The following is a 17,520-nucleotide window of genomic DNA, read 5'->3' as shown; positions in this document are numbered from 1 at the left end:
ATGTATGCATTTTAGCCTTGAATAGACTCTCAAATCTAGGTGCTCTGTTGTAACATGTATGTATTTTTAGCCATGATGCCGTGTTGTAGCATGTATGCATTTTAGCTATGAATAGGACCCTCATATTTAGTTGCCCTGCTGAAGTATATATGTATTTTACCACAAACAGGATTCTCCAATCTAAGTGCCCTGTTGTATCATGCATGTATTTCAGCCTTGAACATGACTCTCAAAGCTAGGTGTTCTGTTGCAGCATGTATGCATTTTAGCCATGATGCCCTGTTATAGCTTGTATGCATTTCAGCCATAAATAGGACTCTCAAATCTAGGTGCCCTGTTGTAGCATGTATGCATTTTAGCCATGAATAGGACCCTCAAATTCAGGTGACCTGTTGTAGCACGTCTGCCTTATAGACACTAGCAGGATTGACTAATCTAGGTGCCTCTGCAGTAGTATATCTGTACTCTAGTCCCTACTGGGCTTACCAAATTTAGGCGCCACTCTGCCACTTTCGCAACATGTGCGCCACTAAGACCTGCCTCTCACACACACTCTGGTCCCTAGCCTGGACTCTTCTAACCATCACCATAACTATGGCCATCTCCAACTTTATACCTTGCTACCTGCAAGAGAGAAACTCGCAACTTAGAGCAATACTGCCACAACTTTACGACCTCAAAAACAAAAGAACTAATCCATCATGCCTTACATCCACTCCAACCACCAACCCTCTCGCACTAACGGTGGGAAGGTGTCCCAATGTACAAATCAACCCACTCCACAAACAAAAGAGACCAAACCACCCCAATCCTAGACTTTTCCAAGAAACAACCTCTACTCCTAACTTATCAGGAGCCCTCATCAATGCTAGGTCCATCATAGCACATAATATGGAAATTGCCGACCTACTTACGTTGGATAACCTAGATCTTCTCGCTGTCTCTGAGGCCTGGCTCCACGATGCCACAGGTCCCGCACTCATGATTGCCATACCAGACGACTACAATATACTAAGAGTTGATCGACCCAATTCCAGAGGAGGCGGCTTGGCCATCATTGCTAAAACCAAGCTAGCTGTAAGACTCACCCCATCCCCAGCAATTACATCATGCAAACGCCTCTCTGCCAAACTTCCTATTTCTAATAACAGTACACTAACTGTTCTCTTAGTGTACAGACCTCCAGGCCTACTAGGTAACTTTGAGGAAGACATATCCAGTCTCCTCACAAATAGCATCAAGGATACCACCCAACTCCTACTACTAGGTGATTTCAACTTGGGTTTCAATGATGTCGAGGATAAACAGGCCCATGCCATCCAATCTATTTTAGTCGATGATGGTAGTACCCAAAAAGTGTCAGTCCCCACACATATAAAAGGACGTACTCTAGATTGGATAGCCAACCGTAACTGCAACACTACCATCACTAATACTGTTCCACAATCCTGGACTGACCACTACCTCATCTGCTTCTCAGCCACTATAGAGCCCCCTAAATCAGTGAATACTGAAATCATACCCCCTATGCCAACGAGAAGTAAAAAAGAAATCACTGCGGAAAAACTACTCCCACTACTCCTACCAGCTCTCACCGCTAGCACCATTAACTCAGACCCAAACCCGCTAGTTGAAACATTCAACAGTTCTATATCCAAAGCTCTGGACATAATTGCCCCTATCAAACTTCGCAAAAGCAAATGAGAATCTCATCTCAACTCATGGTTCACCCCTCATCTTAAAGATTTATGTATCCAAAAACGCAAACTCCAAGCTATCTGGAGGCATACACCCTCAGCTTAGAACAAAATCCTACTTGCCAACTTTGCTAAAAAACACAAGAAAGAAATTATCCAAACCAAAAAACGACACATTTAATGAGAGAATTAGTAAAGCGAACTCTAACTCCAAAGAACTTTTTTCCATTTTCCGGGAAATGGAAAACCCAATTGCTCCCACAGACAATGTCCCCAAGGACAAACTATGGTGCACAAGCATCCAAAATGCCTTAGCCAATAAAATGACAACCCTACAATCTAAAATCGCAAAGAAAAAAGCAACCTTGAGTTCTATCAGAACTCCCTCCACCCTCCTGACAGATACTCCAAGTACAACGTCACAAAGCAACCGCATACCATTTAGGTTCACCAACATATCTATACTGGAAACTGAAAAGGTCATATTATCCCTGAAACCATCGAGCTGCCAAGGTGACAGCTGCCCCGCTCAAGTTATTAAGGATGTAGCTAGAGATTTAGCACCCTTCATATCTAAATTAATAAACGCCTCCTTTAGTTCCAGTACTGTACCTACAAACCTTAAGGAATCTTGGGTACTGCCCCTCCTCAAAAACAGACCCTTGACCCAGCCATCCCCACTAAGTATAGGCCCATCACCACAGTCCCATTTCGGCCAAATACTGTAGATTTTCTCTTTTGCCCCTTATTCAATTCTACACTATGAAAATAGAGCCCATTCTGCTCTATACGCTCGATATATGTTTATTGAAGCTAGGGCCTTTGTTGAATCGGATCCAAGGACAAATTTGGAAGAAAATCTTAGGGCTACCAGGCTATGTACCAAATTCCATCATTTTACATGAGTTGGGGCTGTATTCTCTAGCTGATAAATATCTTTGGAGGAAGGTAAATGCCTTCTCTAAAATCCTTCTGCCTCCCCCAAATTCACTTTATGAGGACTTTCAGTTAATGTTGGTTGAAAATTGTCCGCCCTCGGTTTTAGAAGCGAAAGAGGTCATAATGGATACATTAACATCACTCAATATGACTCTGATGGATTTGACTAATACTCCAACCAAAGTTAAAACTCGCTTCTTTCGAAACTCGTGGGCGCAAAATTCCGATAAGATCGGAGAATACTCCTCCTTTTCGACCTATGCCACGTTTAGGCATGCAATTACTCCAAGGTTGCCATATATCTTATGTTTTCCTGATAAAGTGGCTAGACGGATTTATATGCGTTTCCGTTTGGATCTTATCCACACTGGAGCACGCATTCGGTCTTGGGCTGGGTATAGGGATCTGGTGAAGTGGGATGGATGTCGATTTTGCTTGAATAAGTTTGAAAACGAAACTCTTGAACATCTTTTTATGCACTGTGAATTTTTTGCTAAGCAAAGGCAATGCTGTTTGGTTTCTGTGTTTGTCTCCTACTCCAGCTTTGAAGCTAAATTAGTATGGCTAAGATGTATGCAGGGCTCCACGAATGTCAGACTTGTTTCAATGATCGAAGATCAGTTGTTACCAATGAATGGTGCAATTTTTAATAGGACAGGTTTGGCCCATTCGCATGTGTAACAAGGGGTCAGGGTGCAACAATTAGTTCTGAACCTTTCTTTCTCTTTGTTTTCTTGTCTGTTTTTGTTTTTATTTTTGCTTTCCTTTTGTGTTTTTGTCTGCTGTTTTTTCTTTTTTGATGCGTATGGTATTATTTAGATGGTTGGTACTTGTTATGATGAATTTTAGGTGGTTGGCTATTGCGAGTATAGTGTTATTTGCATATTCGAATGTTTCGACCTCAAGGTTCTCTTCAGAGGATGTGACTTTAGGTGGTGGTGATTTAAAACTATTGTATTGTTCTTATATACATAACATGTTTTTAAATGTATTTTTATGATGAACAAATTTTGTAAAGGTGTAAATTAAATTTGCTACCAAAACACAAAAAAAAAAAAAAAAAAGGACAGTCCATTTCTCCTTAAAATTATCGACAGAGTAGCCTACCTCCAGATCCAAAGCTATCTGGAGTCAAATCAACTACTAGGATCACGACAATCAGGTTTCAGACCATTAAATGGTAGTAAAACGGCCCTAATTGACCTTAAAACACAAATTGATGAGTTGAAGGATAAAGGTAAAACAGCTATGCTCCTCCTCCTTGATTTATCGGCAGCTTTTGACCTGGTGGATCATGCAGTGTTATGCAACCATTTAGGGTCTGCTGCCCATTTCTCAAGTGAAGCTATAGCCTGGGTACAATCCTTCCTAGCTAACCGTACGATGAGAGTGTTTTCCCCCCTAGCTTCAGCGGACCCAATACAAATCACCTGTGGCATCCCACAAGGTTCATGTGTCTCCCCCACAATGTATAACATCTTCACTAAGCCACTCTTCGACAAACTTGACAGACTGGGGGTAACCTATACCAATTATGCTGACGACACACAGATCCTCATACCGCTATCTGGCAATTTTGTTGAAGACACAGCTTTAGTAAATAAGATTTACCTTCTCATTCAGGCTTGGATGGCCTCCCACGGCCTCTGCCTCAATGATGGCAAAACAGAGATACTGATCCTGGGTTCCGACTCTAACCTTAAAAAACTCAGCCCCAACTATCTCGCCTTCAACATAGACGGCAACATAATTAAAGTGGCAACCGAGGTAAAAACACTAGCTTTCTACCTTGATTCCACATTATCTCTCAAAAAACAAGTCAACACCCTGGCTTCCTCTACAGCATACACCTGCAAACTAATCAGGACCTGCAGACCCTACCTTTCCAAAACTAATTGCATCACACTAGCCAACACACTGATAATGTCCAAGTTGGACTATTGCAACGCCCTTTATGCGGGCACCAATAAAACTGTCATAAACAAAATGCAAATACTGCAAAATAATGCCCTTAGAGCAGCCCTGGACATACTGTGCAGAGCTCACATCTCTAACGTCAGGAAAGACCACCACTGGTTAAAAATCAGCGACAGAGTGCTCCTCAAGACGTTATCTCTTACCCACAAAGGACTGAATAACACTGCACCTCCCTACATTTCGGCTAGACTGACCAGAAAATCCTCCAGTCACCATACTAGAGCGTCTAACCATCTCCTACTAGAAACTCCCAGATTTAGGCGAGCTAAATCGGGTGGTGCTAGCTTCCCAGTTAGAGCGCCCAAGTCTGGAATGCACTCCCCATTGCATTAAGAGTTAATTTACCCTACTATAGATTTAGATGTAAGGTGAAAAATTGGCTCTGGGCCAATGACAAATAACAAACTGAGCCCTTTGGTCCACTTTCTATAGAAAGTTCTACAACAACACACACATAATTGGTTTGGCATTTCAGCAGATGTACTTTTGAATTTTTGTATTTCTTTTTTGTATGTGTGACATAAAAAGTTGACATCTGCAATGTAGTCAGTACTGTTGTCTGAAAATGCTGGAGTTTGTAAGTGTTCTTCATTACCACAATACTTTCTTTGGATGTTCTCTATTTCTTCTTTGGCTGTACCATGTAGGGAAATAGCATTTAAATGCTGTACTGCTAAAGCTGGACTTTTTGCATGGTACAGTTTGTAAACTAGATTTCTAACAATTGAATAGTTGGTTGCTAACATTTTGATACAGTGGCCAGTGCTTTTGCAAGCAGGTCCAGAAATAAAGGCTAAGGAATGTCCTCGTATTCCTATGTAGTTGTGCACTGGACAGGAGTCCAAAGTTTGTAGTATGTTAATTTTTCTTTTCTCGTTGCCTTTCAAATAGTGATTGATGAACTGCTGCAAAGATTTGATTAAGCATTGGCGAACGTTACACATTGATTTGCAAGGCCATTTGTAAGTGAGGTGTGTTGCTTTGATGGAATGGAGAGTGACATCTAAGTTTCATGGGGATATTTCTGAAAGCAGTGTTTCTTCTTCCATTATGGTATTGTGTATCTTTTCATACCCTCGTCCACTCTGATGTAAGGCAATTTGGTTTGTTTGCTCTTGTTTGTATGATTATTCATTGAAGTATGGCTCTGTGTTGGTGGTGTGACTCCACTCACCTGTACAGGTGTGGCCAAAGGTATCTATGCTGATATTGCATTTGTTTCAAAATACTGCTCTTAGTTTACCAATTAATGTTCTTGGTGGAATCATTCTGTTTAAAATTATTATAAACAATTTGCGTTTCACGATCATTGCACTGTCTACAAGTGCTTACAGGATTACTTTTCTGCAGTAACTTTTGAGGGTTAAGTGTGATTTCTCCCCTCTAATTATAAGGTTCTGAAGGACTCTGTGATGGAAATTTGTTTTGTAAAATACATTTTTTGGAATGCTTACTTGTGGTTACACTACCATTTGCACATGCTCTTTTAGTAGAAGTGCGAGCTGCACTCTTTTTAGTGCTTTTCTTTTCATTGTCACCTTTTGACAGATGAATTACACTTTCTTTACTGGTAGGTGCATCCATTTTGCTTAATGACTGTATTAGCTCTTCTCTTTCAACTTTCTGCTGTAGAAGTTCTGCTTGTAGTCGATGGCGGCTCTATTTCTTCATTGCTTTCTATGAGTTGCAGTTTGGTAGGCATTGTGTAGTAGTTGTTGGAGAAGAAAGGGAAGTGTGGGTGTGCAGATTTTCAAATGTATATGTGTGCAATTTGCATGAGTGGTTGAATAAGAGAGTAGGCATATAAATGGAAGTTTGTTGCTGTGTAATGGCCTCTAACTTTCGGTTGTGGACAGTATCGTGCTATGTGGTGATTACTCTAATGGTGGCAAAATAATAAACATTGAGCACCTGTAGAGGTGTCATGAGTAACAATGAAGTTCATACTGGTGGGTTGCCACAAATGTATACTCTACAATACAAGAACAGTGTACTCTCCCTGTAAGACGTAAAACACTACAATGGTATTGTACTTACTTTGTTGCTTGGTGAGAGTAGGTTTATTGCAGGTTGTATTTTGAAGTGCACACACCAGTGGCTTTCAGGAGAGAGGTGGCTACAGCACCTGTATAAGAAGATGGTAAGAACATTTGATGGCATAGTGATTGCATTTGTACAATACATTCTGAAAAAGGTAGGGGGATGTCTTGGCAGGAAGAGAAAGTGTGTGTGTGTATAAATGGATGTTTTATTATATGAATGGGGACTTGGGAGCGTAAGCATGTTTGGTAAGGCGGTAGGTGGGATATTTGTAAGTGTAGGAGTATTCACTGTGAAAATTGAGTACTTCTCATTGTGGAAAGATAAGAAAAAGTTTCGGAAAGATGTACAGACTGCAAAGCAGAATGTTTTTGTGTGCATTTGCATTTACTTTTCTACATATATATAGGCTTGCTACATGAGTTGAGCCATTGTTTACGTTATTTAATTTTCTCATGTGCATTTATGAATGGTACTGTTGTCATTGCGTACATACATGTCTTTCTTTTTTAAGTAATGTTGCAATCTATAAAGTGTGAATGGTAAGTGGCAGGAAACTGTTGTTATGCATGCAATGTATGCACTTGGCTTAGTTTGGTGGGCTATGCTGACTGATCCGTTTCTGTACGATTTTTACAATTTTCATAGGAGGTGTGTTAAAGGGGAAAGCATCGTAAAATTGACGGAATGCAAGAACAGAGTAACTGTTTGCATATAACAATGGCTGCTATGGGCAAATGCTAACTTTGCCAGTACCTACCACTCTAGGAGCCATTTCATGGTAGGTGATGAGAGAAATAACAGTATGCATTTTCAGTACGTTATGGAGATTCAGTGTCAGGTACCCTGTGTGACGGATTTATAACACAGTTGAAAATGTACTGTAGAAAAGGTAGTGATACCTGCAGGGTGTGGTGATGGGTGGCGATGCTGATGAATGTAGATGCAGAACTCGTAGATCATTTTACAGTACTTTCCAGCGCAGGTGCTTTTGATTCACAGGACACTTGAACCCTGCGTGTTTAATGGTTAGTATGCACTGTTCAACAGAGATGATAGCGTTAGAAGCAGAAGTCTTGGATGTAATTGGTGGATGCGTGTGTGACTGTTTAACAGTAGCCAATGAGGGAGTGCTGGAAAAAGACTACTGGAAAGGGAAGAAGGACTCAGCCCTCGCAGTAGTTTGGAAAGCGCACATGCTACATGCTGTCCTTCTTAATATGCCTGCCATTTAAATGGGACTACAGATAATCAAATTAGGTGTATGTCTGCTTTTCTGTTCATGCTGGGATGTTCGTCTGTGACCATGAGAAGCTTAGTGCTTCTAATGTGACGTTTGTCATTGGAGCTGATATATTTTTTCCCCTATTGAAAATAGTGTTCCACAATGTAAAATTTAGTTTGCAGAAGCACGTTTAATAATGTAAGGAGGACAAGCAGAGAGCAATCTCCAACAAATACAAAAGGTGTTTCTTTACACCTCGCTTTAAAAAAAATAAAACACTTTTCACAACTACCAACAAAGTGGGGATTCTCTATCCTGCTTCAAATGTTTTTGCGCACCCACCCACACAGGACAATATGTTCACGAAAGCCGAAGCATTTGGAGGTGCGCATATGCTTATCTGGGTCTTTTCAGGGTGGCTGGCATGGAAATGGGACTGTGCAGGAGTTGTGATTGGTCAATAAGAGTTCCTGGGTGTGGTGTCTAACAACAGATTGTGCCAGAAGGTGTGCAAATAGGAGTGCACATGGCTAAGGGCATGGTTGTGCCATTTAGTAGGCAGACTATATGGCCTTTGAGAGACTCCTGGATACATTGGTTTAAAGTTTACGCCAAACTCTGTGCACTGGCTGCACACCTTGGGTTCTATAATGTTGATGTCGACTGGTACGGAATATGTGGGATGAATTGGCTGCATATGGATCCTCTTTGTGCCAGTTTGGTGACGCTCAATCATCCCGACATTATTATTGTTCATTGTGGAGGGAACAGTTTGGGACATGTTAGTGGCATCTCATTGCAGTTTGCGATGAAGGAGACATTTCGGCAACTCATGGCAATGTTTCCAAAGTCGCACATCATTTTTTATCGCATTTCCCAGAGACAGATATGGCTGCAGTCTTCCTCTTTTGGGCAAGAAATGGAGAAAGCGTGGCACAATTGTAAAAGTATATTTTGCATGATGCATTGAATGAACCTGAAACAGGCTGACTACGCCGCCATTTTGAGTTATACACCATTTTGATTGCCTCTTGCTTTCTGTCCCATGTTTAGAATTGTGTTTTTGGCTCCACCAGAGCAAAATGAACTTTGTACTGTTTCCATGATGTCAACGTAGAGAAGAATGTTGAAGCTGCTAAAGTGGATTATTTGTCCTACACTGAGAAACTTTGGAGTTAAACAAAAGCCATACTAATCAGTTATTTAGATACCATCTGTTCCAATAGTGCCTTCTCCATTCAAACAGCAAAGTAGAATGATGAATAGTTGAACGTGCTCTTCTTGCAGAAATCTTTGTTTTCGCTCCTTGAAACTAAGCTCACTTTAAACTCAAGAACAAATGATAGACAAATATAAGCGAGCAAAATAAGGAATGTTACCTTTGTGTCTTATGTTTGGAAAACATGTGAAATGTTTAAAGGAAAACAACAAACTATTCAAAGATGTTTAAGCATGACTTAGTTATGTGAAAAGGCCAGGAACCCTATGTAAATGTATTACACGTAGAGGAGCTGGATGATGTGTCCGGGATTGTGCAAAACTTGTAGAAATACTGTTTTTGAAATGTCCAGTACTCTCTCATCTCACGGTGTCTGCTTGCCCACATTGCAGAGTGTTGAGAGCCAGACAGCTGCCTGTTAATAAATGTACATTATACTTTGACCTTGTGATTGGTATTAAGCCTCGATATTCTGTAATCTTTCATATGGTGCCCAAGTAGGGACCCTCAAGATTGATGTCACATTGCTAGTTGAAGACGAGGCTAGCGGACCGGGATCGGAGAGTCACGGGGGCCCCTGCAAAGTGAGATGCGATTCCTCCGCAGTACTGCATGCCCGATCCCTGGGCAGTGAGTAGTGTTTAGTAGGACATCACGATGACGGTTCTTGTATCGAGGCCAGTTTGTCGAAAACAAAAGCCCGCCTTGACCATTCGATGTCCAATCGGATCCTTTGGTTGATTAAAATCAGGTGAGTCGTACCTCGATTCCTAAAAAATCCTGATAGTTGTTGAGAGTGTTGTCTCTGCAGAAACAAATGTAGCCAGGTAAGATCACGATTTAACTATGGCTGGGGAATTGTCATCCCGTTTCAAGGTATTATTCCACAGGAAAAGACAATCTTTGAAACAAGGCCAACCGACGCCACCCGAAGGGTCGTCGGGTTGTTTAATGTATTGTAAGTATACCCTGGGAGCTATCGTATTTAATGAAATTTGGCAAAGACAGACCAGACGTGTTTTCGAACTTCAGTGGCCAGTTTATGGTAGTTTTGAAATTGCCCGCCTAGAGCATTTAGAATCTGTATTGTTGAGAAAAAAGGCTAGGCCTGCAGCATTTGATGCAATTAAAGATTGGAGAAAGGAAGATATGCAGCAACTCAAAAGTAGAGAAAAGCATGCACATACACACATGATGAATGCTGAGAAAGGATTATTACATGATCAGCAGAAACAGTCAAAATCCATTAGAGGTATGGATAGGGCTTTCCAACTAAATGTGCAAAAGATATATCCCTCTCGGGATTTTCATACATTAAACAAGTTAATTAATAAATTATTGAATGTAAGTAGAACTGTTTCAACTGCACCACCTCCTTATGTGCCTCCCCCGTTGTTGTTCCTCCACCTCACATTGTTGTTCCTCTTATTCCTGTTGTTGTTCCTCCTCCTACACCTCCACCCGTGCCAACAGTTGCGTCCCCATACTTCCGTCGGCACTGCCAGCGGTATTGCCTTGCTACCTATTGTACAAGATTTGTATGAACTCTCTTTGCCAGGAGGTTCTGTTCCACCTGTAGTGGTTGAAGGGGCGGGAGCTGATCAAAGAATAGTGACTTGTAGCATAGTATCTAAAGACGTGGGCTGAAAAAGTATATAGAAGAGGGTGATGAATCAGCTGCTTTAGTTGCGATTTCTGTTCAAGGGGGTATTCCTGAACAGAATATTTTGATAGAATGGATGGGAATGTATTTAGTTGATATATGGAGTGATTTGGCGGACATGAATGTCCCACAAAGGTTGAGGGATTTGAGTGTCCTTGCCCACTCAAGGGATACTGCGGCGAAAGTATATGAGCATGTAGAGAAGGTATTTGAGTATAAAAGGGAGCTATATCAGTTACAGAAAGATGAGATGGATGATAATGGACGCAGTCTTCATATGTGCAGAAGCAAATTCTTCCTCCATTGAAATTTGCACAAGAGACGCTCCTAGATGGATTTCAGATGTTTCAATTTCTCCCATTGAAATTAATGACACGTTTAGTCAGTATGCTCCGGCAATGCAAAGGAAAGCGTTACATGTGATGGTTGAGTATTTACAATATGAATTTATGAGGAAAAAGATATGTTGTCCCGTAGATATGATGGATATTTATAAAAGAGCATTTTCGCACTATACTGCATTGACTTCTTTGTCACTTGATTTAGCCTTGTTGCTTAATAGATGTTCAAATTTGCCTTCTTCATAATTGCTGATGAGTAAGGTTCCTCCAACATTGGTTCCGAAAGTAAAGATTCCAGCTAATGCTGCAACAGGAACACCTGCTACTACTATTGAAGCACATTATGTCTCACAGTTTGTTCATGTCCCGTTTTCTAGACAGGGAGTGAATACCATTAGGCAATCAATTCCAGATATTAGGAAGAATCTAACAGGATTTTGTAAATAAATTGAATCTGTCTTGAATTTGTCAGTTTTCACGCTGGGTGATATAGATTTGTTGTTTCCTGTGATCCTTCCTGCTGATTTGTGGAAGCAGATTAGAACTTTAGAACTGTAGATGATCAGGCAGGAATGGGTGATACATGGGTTGCCTTAGTAAGAGTAGATGGGGAAAGTAATGCTGGTGAAAAACTGCCACAGGTAATATTGATGTTGCCAGACAGAATAGTGACTAAATTAAAACTCTGGTTCCTGAAAAAGAATGATATGGGATAAGCTTACGGCTTGCATGCAAGGGAAGTCAGAAGGTAGGACAGAGAATTTTAGCAGATTTGAGCAGATATTTTCCGATTTTAGTGGTCAAGATTTAAGTACAGACAGGAAAGAGGCTATTTGTTGATAATTTTGTGCGTGGATTGTTGCCTGAAATGCAATCATAGATAATGACTTCTGAGAGTGCGTGGCAAGCAAAATCACAATCTGAAGTGTTACACATGGCTCAGTATTATGAAAATAGGGTTAATACAGAGAAGGAGAAAGTGGAAAAGAAGAAAGGAGACCTGAAGACTAGAGTGTTATTGCAGCAGATAGCTAGAGGAGCCAGAGGTGGGAATAAACAGTCCAGAGGCCAATTTACACCACAGGGTGGCACACAATTGGGTCCCGTACACATAAACCAGTGGGCTTATTGTAGACAGGAGGGTCATTGTCGGGCACAATGCCTGATCTTTCAGCAGAGATCAAATAGCATGTTTGGCACCATGAGTAGCCGATCTAGAGGCCGTCCTGGGATAGGGGGTCCTGGTAGAAATCAGTTCGCACAGAACCAACAGACACCATCACAAGATAGTCACCAACAGAGTGTTAATAGTGGGAATATTTTTGATAATCCTTCGAATGTCTACTTTTCTGAAGATATCTCCTCTGATGATATACTTTTCCGTTAGGACAGCCCGAAGCAAGGTCTGGAACCGGTACCTATTCCTCGTCAATCAGAAAGGGCCCTACATTGAAATGAAGGTGGGATATAGGGAGCATCTCTTCTTGATAGATACAGGAGCACAGAAGTGTTCTATTGAACATTCACGGGTTCCACATATTCCACTGTCAGGGCAGAGCAAATTTCTGTAGGGTTCTCTGGTACGCCAGTGGTTAGACTGGTCTCTCGGCTGGTACCAATGTCATTGGGACCATTCACTGATTCTTGTCCATTTCTATTGACGACAAATTGTTGGGAACATTTGTTGGGATTGAATTTATTAAAGAAATTGAATGCTGTGATTTACTGTTCTCCAGATTGAGTGTACTTAATGATTTTGCCCCAACAAACTTCCGTCCCACAATTTATGTCTATGCCTTTACCAACAGAATTGAAAAAGGTTACAACATGTTTATGGGCAGTTAATGATAATGACATTGACATTTTACAAATTAAGCCAGTTAAAATTGTGTTGAAACCAGGTGTTAAATTGCCACGTAACGAGCAATATAACATTTCAGTAGAAGGTGAACAGGCTTTGAAGAGTATTATTTCTGATTTCATACACCGAGGTGTAATTGAGGAAATTGCGGGGAGCATGTGTAATAGTCTGATTTTACCAGTTTACAAAAAAGAGGATAATGCGATTCCTTTTTGTTTTATTATTAATTTGCGCGCCATTGATAAGGTTGTTGCTCCACAGTTTCCGATTGTGCCCGATGTCACCACAATTCTAACTATGATTCCAGCCACGGCTACACATTTTAGTGTTGTGGACTAGAAAAACGCTTTCTTTAGTATTCCTGTGCATGTTGAACGCAGATATGTGTTCGCATTCACCCTAGAGGGACGCTTGTCACATTCACTCGTGTGCCACAAGGGTGCACTGGGAGTCCAAGTATCTATAGTAGAACGTTGAAGGAACAGCTTGATATGCTAAAGTTACCTTCCAATTGCACGTTGTTGCAATATGTTGATGATCTACTTCTAATTGCTGATTCTGAAGATGTTTGCAAAGAGGGCACTGTGTTGCTGCTTACTCATTTTTCAGCGCATGGGCATAAGGCTTCATTGAAGAAGTTTCAGTATTGTCGACAGGAGATTTTCTATTTGGGCTATCTCCTGTCCTAGGAAGGAAGAAGACGGACACCTGAATGGATACAAAGCATCTATGATATGTCTGTTCCAAATACCCAGAAGGAGGTCAGAGCTTTAAAAGGTATGGCCTCATATTGTAGACAGTGGATCATGAATTTTTCTTTGTTGATAAAACCTATGTTGGCATTGAGAAAGAAGGAAATTTATGTGCCTTTACTGTGGAACATGGATTGCCAGAACACTTTTGATTTGCTTAAGGCAGCTCTGTGTTAAGCACCAGTTTTGAGCACACCAAATAATGAAAAAGGCTTTGTTTTGTATGTGCATGAATGTGATGGATGTGCTTTGGCTGTTTTGACACAGGAACATGGGGGCAAGAATAGGGCGTGCAGCTATTTTTCCTCCATGTTAGACCCTGTTGCATGCACTCTGCCAAGGTGTTTTAGAGCTGTAGCTGCTGCATATGTGAAACAAAGTGAGGGTATGGTTTTAGGTCACTCTTTAACTGTGATGGTATCCCACTCTGTAGACGTTCTATTAAATAGAACGCAGATGCAACATATCACATCAGCCCGATTAACAAAGTACGAGCTGATTCTATTTGCACCACATATCCATGTTAAGAGATGTTGTTCATTGAATCAGGCTGAACTATTGCCTTCTCCACAAGAGACAGATTGCAGTGACAAGATGTCACATGGTTGTCTCTATAATACAGAACAAGAAACAAAGGGCAGAATTTATTTAATTGATACACACTAAAAGAATCTGCAAGGGGAGCTATTCTGCGATGGCTCCTGTTTTAAACTTCTGGATGGTACTTCCACACCTGCTTACACAATCACCACATTAAACACTGTTGTGGAAAGTAAATGAATTCAGCATAATTCTGCGCAAGCTGCAGAGATTATTGCGCTAACCAGAGCTTGTGAAATTTCTGAAGGGCTTAGTGTAAACATATATACAGATAGCCAGTATGCATTTGGGGTGGTTCATAATTTGGCCAACTATGGGCTGAGAGAGGATTCTTGACCTCACATGGAACAACAATTCAACATGGCACTCTGATAGTCCGGTTGCTGTCAGTACTTTCACTTCCTGCACAACTAGCAATAATGAAGTGTGCCACACACCAGAAAGTGACAGACGATGTAGGAAAAGGAAACGCTTTTGCTGACAGAATAGCCAAACAGACTGCTTCTGATTTGCACTCAAAAATGTATGTGCTCGATCCAGCAAGATGGGTCACTGACACTTGTATGATGGATGAAGGGATTAGCAGTGTAAAAGAAATTCACGCTGAAGCTATTCCAGAAGAAATCAAACAGTGGGCTGAGGGTCCAGCGCGTCTAGATGATGAGGGTTGTTGGGTGGATAATGAGAAGCAAAGATGGATGCTACCCAATGCCTATGTCACTGCAATGGTCACCACAGCTCACGGCCCACCACACATATGTGCTAAAATGATTTGTCAACAATTAGATCCCGTCTGGTATAACACTAATATCCAGAATACTGCTGAACATTTGGTCCAGAGTTGCATGATATGTTTGCAACATAACATTAGGAAGGGAACACTGACACCGAAGGGCAGTTTTGGTCTCCCCTACATGCCTTTTGAGGTGATCCATTTTGATTTCATTGAGATGGAATGTTGCCAAAACTATAAATGTGTCTTGGTTGTGATCTGTGCCTTTGGGTAAATGGGTTGAGGCTTTCCCACTGAAAGACGCCACATCAATGTCAGAGGCAAAGACCATGCTTAAGGAATATTTTCCTAGGTTTGGCTTGCCGAGAGTAATTTGGTGTAATAATGGCCCACATTTTATCCCTGCTGTCATCCTCCAAGAATGTGGGAGATTGCAGATTGATAAATGGTTCCACTCGGCCAGACTGCAGGCCTTGTGGAACGCCATCAAATAATTCTAAAGAATTAACTTGCTAAAGTCTGTGCACACAGCAATCTGAAATAGCTGGACGCTTTGCCAATAGCCTTACTATCGATGCGGACGACCGCAGATTCAAAGACAGGGCTCTCTCCGCCTATGAGATTGTCATGGGGAAGAGCAGCCAACGTATGGAATGCACTGAGGCCCAAACAGTTGAAAGATATTAAGTATCTGCTTTTGTCTGATTATTGTGACCAGTTGACTCAAAACTTGCATTTGATTCACCAACAGGTACGAGCAGCCCTTCCTGTAAAATACGAGGGCCCAGGTCACCGAATCCGACATGGTCCGTGGGTCTTGGTGAAAAATTTGGAGAGGGGCACCTGCCTTGCACGTTGTTGGAAGGGACCCCATAAGCTCCTTTTGGCTATGCAAACTGCAGTACGAGTGACCGGAAAGAAACACTGGATCCACGCGACACATGTGAAGAGGATTCCTTTTCCTCTGCCCTATAAAAAAAGGGGAGGAGAAGGGAATTAATGATCCTGAAGCTCATAACAAGCTTGTTATGAGTGACACCGATGGTGCCACGAAAAAATTCTTCCTGAGACCGTGAGGCCTTTGGAGATTGCTTCTTCTTCTTCAATTTCTTCTTCACGGTCGATCAATCTTGTTTCGGCTTCTTCATCTTCTCCAGGAAAAGACGACACTTTGTTCCCTGATCATTCTGTAACTGGAGTTTTAAGGTATAATCTGCGACCACGGAACAGGATTTAGATTTAGGGCCTGCTGACATTACATTATTGTAAATAAAATAGGAAAGTGCAGCTAGGATTCTCTATGCACAAGAAACCCACAAGAAACCAACATTGTGCCAGTCCCTCATCATTCCTCCACTGCATACAATAAGAGGCTATGTGGTCAAGTGCCACTCACGGATGAACTAAAAAAGCCTAACAGTGAGGCTTCTTAATGGACGCTGAGAAACTATGACTATTTTAGGGGCCACTCATACTAATAAGTATACTGATCGTTTTGCAGATGATGAATCTGCCCATCAAGGGCCATGGACCCCGAGGACCAAATGGGTATTGATTACAATAACAGCTTGTATTGTAATTACATTGACATTCAGGTTTTGGTATCTGGAGGGTGCATATCCACTTCATATTTTATTGCCAACTGCAATTGTCTCCACTATGTCTCCATCATATGTCCATTTGAACACTCTTTGTCCTTGAGTCCTCCAACAAAGAGGGGGTTATCACAAGAACACCCTCTTGATGATTATGAACGATACACATGCCATTCTAAATAAGACCAAATGTTGGATATGTTCACATCTGCCGCAACATGGGGAAAAAGGATTGGGCTGGTATATACATCCTCTCCCTCTAACTACTGCTTGTTATGCTTCACTTAGGGCATTATTCTTTGGCAGGTGGAGCGATAGTGTCACTGGGAATTTTGATGGGACTAATCTCAACGAGTTTGAAAAAACGAGTTTTAGCACATTTAGGATGTTCTCTGTTTGAAAATAGGAGCAAGCTAAATGTTGCTTCTATTTGGCCTTCTGATAGACTCTCCAGACCTTTCCAATCTATGATTACCTTTGAAATGGCTCCCGTAGGTAATAGGGATGCCATGCCTCCTTCCTATACCATTAACCATAGTCCACACTCTGTTCCATTTTGCATACAAAGAGAGGGTTCTCAGCCAATGGGTCCATTTGTGGGTTGTATGAATACTGCCGTACTAACCAGTGAGGATAGACCTCTGTATGTAGGAGATCCTGTTTACTTTGTTTGCAGTAATAAAGCATATCCACGGTTGCCAAGAGACTGTCAGGGTATTTGTTACATAGGAATATTGTTACCAAGTGTATATGTCGCCACCACTGCTGACATTTCTAGAACTCACACCAGGTGGTATGAGGATGGTGACACTCCCTCACAGATTCTGGGTGACGTTGCTAAATCTGTTGTACCATTTTGGGGACAGATAATAAATTCT

The sequence above is a fragment of the Ambystoma mexicanum genome, chromosome 6q (genome assembly GCF_040938575.1).
Source record: "Ambystoma mexicanum isolate Mex_15411 chromosome 6q, UKY_AmexF1_1, whole genome shotgun sequence".
NCBI lineage: Eukaryota > Metazoa > Chordata > Amphibia > Caudata > Ambystomatidae > Ambystoma > Ambystoma mexicanum.
The sequence above is the reverse complement of the archived record's forward strand: the minus strand, read 5'-3'. Positions refer to the sequence as shown.